The sequence below is a fragment of the Rattus norvegicus genome, chromosome 9, assembly GCF_021556685.1.
Source record: "Rattus norvegicus strain SHRSP/BbbUtx chromosome 9, alternate assembly SHRSP_T2T, whole genome shotgun sequence".
Taxonomy (NCBI): domain Eukaryota; kingdom Metazoa; phylum Chordata; class Mammalia; order Rodentia; family Muridae; genus Rattus; species Rattus norvegicus.
This window is the reverse complement of record NC_141542.1, coordinates 109,351,341-109,357,361: the sequence shown is the minus strand read 5'-3', so window position 1 is coordinate 109,357,361 and position 6,021 is coordinate 109,351,341. Positions and strand designations below refer to the sequence as shown.

General features: G+C 48.1%; 1 long non-coding RNA gene across 4 annotated transcripts; it reads left to right on the top strand.

Annotated features, from left to right (window-relative positions):
• The first annotated feature begins 2,131 nt into the window (after positions 1-2,131).
• LOC148003857 (uncharacterized) lies at positions 2,132-4,837 on the top strand. Of its 4 annotated transcripts, XR_015629760.1 has the most exons (5): positions 2,132-2,373; positions 2,760-2,852; positions 3,799-3,958; positions 4,037-4,139; positions 4,368-4,837. It is a non-coding gene; the product is annotated as an uncharacterized LOC148003857 (long non-coding RNA). The 4 variants fall into 4 exon arrangements; XR_015629758.1 differs by lacking the exon at positions 2,760-2,852 and having other exon boundaries at positions 3,820-3,958; XR_015629757.1 differs by lacking the exon at positions 2,760-2,852.
• The last annotated feature ends 1,184 nt before the right edge of the window (positions 4,838-6,021 follow it).

Sequence of the window (6,021 nt, the reverse complement as noted above, 5' to 3'; positions counted from 1 at the left end):
GGCTCTAGAGATAGATAAGCCACCTATGCTAGCCTAATGGCCTATGGAAGGCTCTGCCCCGGTCTTAGTTATACAGATGGCACAGACGTCATTTGTACCATTAGCCACCTCCAGACCTGGTTGTGGGAGTTTGATATCCTGGGCCAACAGGTACAGCAGATCACCAGGCTGTTAATCACTTCCAGTTCCAATTCAAATCCAGGTTTCTGGATGTAAGAACAGGTCTTTTTATCTTTCCCACTGGAAAAACAAGTGCCTCACACTCCTGGTTTCTCTGGAGATTTGTAAGAGAAAGGACCTTTGCGCTGTACTCTCTCAACAAAACAAAGCCACTGGAAGTCTTCCTCTGGCCCCATGAATATTCATCACACACACACACACACACACACACACACACACACACACGCATAGAATATTTAATTTAAAAAGATAGAAGGATAGAAGAAAATAGTACCTACAGCTTCACAGTAATTTAAATTCTGTTTTTTTGTTTGTTTTTTTTTTTTTTTTTTGGTTCTTTTTTTCGGAGCTGGGGACCGAACCCAGGGCCTTGCGCTTGCTAGGCAAGCGCTCTACCACTGAGCTAAATCCCCAACCCCGTTAAATTCTTAAATGAAACACTGTTTACCAAAACTGACATAGGAAGAAAAGAAAGTCTAGACAATTCAACACCAATTAAATAAATTTAGTTTGTAAGACTATTCTTATACTATGGTAGTTACTTTTCTATTGTTCTGAAGAGGCCGCACTCGACCAAGGTAACCTAGAAAAGAAAGCCTTTAAGTGGGAGTTTGCTTACACTTTCAGAGAATGAGTCAGCGACCATCATGGTGGGGAACAGGCAACAGACTGACTGGAATAACACAGGATCGATAACTGAGCTCTTCTGATCCACAAGCAGGAGGCAGAGAGAGTTGAAACCTAAAAGCCCAACTCCAGTGACACACCTCCTCCAACAAGACCACACACCTTTTTTTTTCGGAGCTGGGGACCGAACCCAGGGCCTTGCGCTTCGCAGGCAAGTGCTCTACCGCTGAGCTAAATCCCCAACCCCGACCACACACCTTTTAATCCTTCCCAAACGGCTCTACGTAATAAGGACCACGCTTTCAAAATGTATGAACCATAAAGGGGTCACTCTCATTAAAACTACCACATATATTGACACTTTGGGTTTTGTACGGGGGTTGAGGATTTAGCTCAGTGGTAGAGCGCTTGCCTAGGAAGCGCAAGGCCCTGGGTTCGGAAAAGAACCAAAAAAAAAAAAAAAAAAAAGTGCTAGGGGGGAAAGACTGTAGTGATGGCTCCGAGGTTAAGAATTTGTACTGTGCTTGCAGGAAGCCCAAGGTTGAGCAGTTCATCACTGCCTGCGACTCCAGGGGCATCCAGTACCTTTGACTTCCCAAGGTACCTATACTCATATGCCCTCAAAGACATACACACGCATGCATGCACGCACGCGCGCGCGCGCGCGCGCGCGCGCGCACACACACACACACACACACACACACACACACGTAGTGAAAACTTAAGGATCCTTTGGAAAGTCGGTTGGATGGTATTTTGCTGGGGCAAACCTGAGGAATGCTTTGTTAAAGTGGGCACAGATGTGTAGGGCTAAGGCTGACCCGTGAAGGAATGAACGTTTAGCTGAAGCAGGCACAGGAGAGAGGATGTTCTGCTAAAGCAAGTGCGTGAGAGGACACGTGATGAAGGATTCACTGCCAGCAACACACATATTGATCCACCTTACGCTGCACAGCTGAGCTACCTTTGTGTCTTGCTGCTTCTAAGGACTAATTGGATGCACGTGCTGAGGCCTGGCTGTCTCTGCTGGGTCCTGTCACCACTGTTGCTAACCCCACTCTATCCTCTACTGAACTGGGCTGCTGGGAATCCGTGAGGTGTTTCTGAGTGGATCGAGCTGCCGCTGCTGACCCGTAAACCAAAATGCTGATTCCCGGACTGAAAGAATAAAGATTTTAAACTATCCCCCACTGACCCTGCTGTGAGGACAAGTGTACCTCACAGCAAAGAATAACATAACATATTTGGGGGATGTAGCCTGGCTATAGCCACCACAAACCATCTGGCCTCGATAAGGCTTGACTCAACAGTCCTGAGAAAAATGAGAATTAGGGTCAGCTTGCCCCAGAAGGAGGGTGGCCTAGAGTTGAACTGAGCCCAAGTTACAAACCAATGAAATTGCTTTGTGTGACTGTTGCCAACTACCTATGTAATTTTCCCTATAAATCCCTTCCCCTAATTGGGCTCGGGGTCGACTCTTCTGTCTCCTGTGTGAGATACGTGTCGTCCCCAGAGCTCTGATTCCTCAGATGCACCTCTTGTTCATTACATCAAGACTGGTTTCTCGTGAGTTCTTGGGGGTTGCGTCGTCTCGAGATTTGGGTGGGGGCCTTCCCCACCCCGGTGGTCTTTCACAGACAACACAGGAGGTTGCTCCAAAGAGCTTTTCTAATCAGGTTCTCTTCCCCTCCCTGCTCCTTATCCTTTCTTTTCCCCTACCTCTGCTGTGTGGTGGGTTACAAGGGAGGCTAAATTGTTTAAGGACCATCGTTAAAAATACGATTGGAAAAAAAATTAAAGTTACCCACACATACAATTTTAAAAACAAATCATTTTAAAAAGAAAGTTGGGGGCGGGGAGTAGGCACATGCCTTAATCCCAATGCTCGGGAGGCAGAGGGAGGAGGATCTCAATGACTTTTTTCTCTTTTCTTTTTTTCTTTTTTTCCGGAGCTGGGGACCGAACCCAGGGCCTTGCGCTTGCTAGGCAAGCGCTCTACCACTGAGCTAAATTCCCAACCCCTCGATGAATACTTTTTAACATGTGTAAGTGTCTCACCTACATGTACATCTGTGCAGCACATGCATGCCTCTGCTGGTGGAGGCCCAGAGAGGGAGGGTGGCATTGGATTTCCGCAGGGGACGGGAGATACACAGTGTGAACCATCACCATGTGGGCTCAGGGGTTGAACCCTGGGGCTCTAGGAGAACAGCAAACTCCAGCCCTTTGGTGAACTCTCTAACTTGGAGTTGAGCACTGTGGAAAGATCGTCTTAAATTTGTGAAGGTTACTCAAGCTTAGGACTTCCTGCTCTGTAGAGATAGAAATATAAAAGCTCAACAGGGAAACGGGGCTAACCCAAAGTGTGGGTGAGGGAGGGGCGTAGGCAGCCCTGAGCCTTCCAAGTGTGCCTCTACGCCCTTTGGGATTTACTTCTCACAAGAGCTAACCCATTCCCACACCTGCTTCCTTCCTTCCCCTGTGCAGCCTCAGACCCTTCCGGCCCTGCTTAGTTTGTTTGCCTCTACATAAAAAGAGAGCGAGTCTCTCCCCCTTCCTGTCTCCTGTTGAGTGAAGCTTGACTCCTGACTACACAGCAGCCCCAGTGAGTCACTGGGCAGAGCTCATGACTATCTCAGTCCAGGAGTGCAGAAAATAAGTCAAAAGCCAAGCCACTGGGTGTGGTGGGTTATACTTCTAATCCTAGCACTCTGCAGGGCTACAGGGTGAATTCTAAACGGTCGCTGGCTACACAGTGAGACCCTGTCTCAAAAACAGAAAACCAGGTATGGTGGTGCACACCCTTGATTCCAGAACTCGGGAGGCAGAAGCAGGAGATCTCTGTGAGTTTGAGGACCTCTTCTTCCTTGGGTGGTCTGTGCTATAACATACTTTAAGCTCGCTACCTCCAGGGCACCTCAGAAGGCTGGTTGGCACTTAGCAGGGCAGGGCTAGATTTGAAGTCCCAAATCCTGGTCCTTATTGGACCAGGGCTCCTGTTTCTTACCGTAGAGAACGTCTCCACCCACTGGCTAACAGGACCTCTATGTGAAGTGCCTTTCTCAGCAGTGTGAGCTGAGATGCTCTTGTGTAGCTGTTGGAAAGGGCCCAGAGAGAAACTTTGGAAGGAGAACAGCAACGCTGTCCTCAGGTGAGACTGGGCCCTAGCTAGGCCTACTCTTTTCAGGGTCTGTTGGCACAGCACCCTGGGCAACTCTCTCTCTTCCAGATCACAGCAACCTCCAGAACTTATGTGGTCCACAGCACAACTCTAAGAAGAGCTGTACTTCCAGGTTTTGCAGAAGCATTACTGACTAAACAGACGGACACAGGTCAGGGTGGGGCTGGATGGGGCTCGGTAGGGCTACTGGGCATTGGGGCTGGCAGGATACTTCTGCAGTGAAAGTTGTGCTATGGGAGGGAGGAGTGATAGCTGATAACATTGTGTCGGGGGAGGCCTTCACTGACTAGCATCCCAACTCCTGAGTGTGGGGTGAGCCCTGTGTGCAGGATGACCCACTCTACAATTTCTCAAGTCTCCTTTCTAAATGTGCCCTCAGGTAGCTGTTTCCCACACCGTTCTGCAACTGTTGAGGTCCGTGTCAGCCGCTCCCTCTGGACAGACTTCCCTCCTCACAAACCTTGTCTTCCCAGGCCATGACATGCATAATGCATTGAGAACTCCTTTCCAGTCTCCATTCCAGTTCCTAGGAGTGAGATCAGGTGACCCCACACATGTACAGCCATTGTTCTCTCACCCCACCACTGTCTTGGCCTCCTCTCTTCACCAATCTCCCCAGAGAGCCTTTCTTTGGAGACTGGGGGCCTCTTTGCCTCAGGCACTAGTTCTCCCTCCCAGAGCACGCTTCACTAAGTTCACAAAGTTGCAATCGATGAGAAGCAAGCCAGTAAGCAGTGCTCTTCCGTGGCTTCTGCTTCAGTTCCTATCTCCATGTTCCTGCCCTGACTCGCCTCAGTGATGGACTGTTATCTGAAAGTGTAATAAACCATTTCTTCCACTTTTAAGCTACTTTTAGTCATGGTCTTCCTCATAGCCATAGAAAGCCTACCTAAAACAGTAGCTAAAACTGACAGTCCTGGTTTAGTTGCCCAAGTGCTGGAATTGCAAGTGTGTGGCCCCACGCCTGGATGGTTCGTTTGTCTGAGTCAGGGTCTCTTGTCGCCTCACAGAGCTTGACTCTGAACACCGATGCCTGTCAGAAAGGAGGCAATGTCTTCAACCTGTTGTTCACTTGAAAGCTTGTGATTTCAAGCCAGGCGTGATGACACACAACCATAATCTTGGCATTGAGAGACCAAGGCACAAAGATTGCAGTTTCACGCCAGCCTGGGAAGACAGCCAGTAAGAGAGTATCTGGAAAAAAAAACTTTTTTTTAATTAAAAAGAACTCTTGAGATCTCTAGGGGCGGAATTTGACTACTATATCCACAGCCAGATCTTGACTTCTCCTCTTCCTGCTCCTCTATTGGCTTTGCTTATTTGGTTTTATATTTCATTCATTCACTCATGTGTGTGTGTGTGTGTGTGTGTGTGTGTGTGTGTGAGAGAGAGAGAGAGAGAGAGAGAGAGAAAGAAGGCAGTTTTGTTAGTGTATGTTAGACATTTAATATTAAAGTTTCTATGATATATATCAATCATGGATGAGCTGTTGTCTACCATGAAGCTGCACTCAGAGTAGTCCAGGGTATTATGGGTAAGAACAGAGTAGGAACACTCAATCAACAGGTCTGGAGACCTACGTAAGTGGAGAGCCCCAGCTTGGACTTTTAGTTTCTTCTCCTCCAGCTATCATAAAATACCCTGGCAAAAGCAACTTAAGGAAGGAAGGCTCCCAGTTCAAGGACACAGTTCATCTCAACAGAGAAGTCTTGGAAGGAGCTTGAGGGGACCTGTCCCGTTACACCCTCAGTCAGAAAGTGAGGAGCAATGACTGTGTGCACTTTTGCATTTTCTACAGTTTTGCATTTTCAGCATTCCACCTCAGGAAACGGTGCAGCTCACAGCGGGTGGGTCTTGTCAAATCGATTACATAACCAAGACAATCCATCACATGCATGACCAGAGTCCTGTCCCTTAGCCGATTCTAGAGCTCATCACTTTGAGAATGGAAGGAGCGTAGCTTGAACATAGGAGACCTCAAAGCTGGCCCCCACAGTGACACATTTCCTCCAACCAGACTATGCCTACTCCAA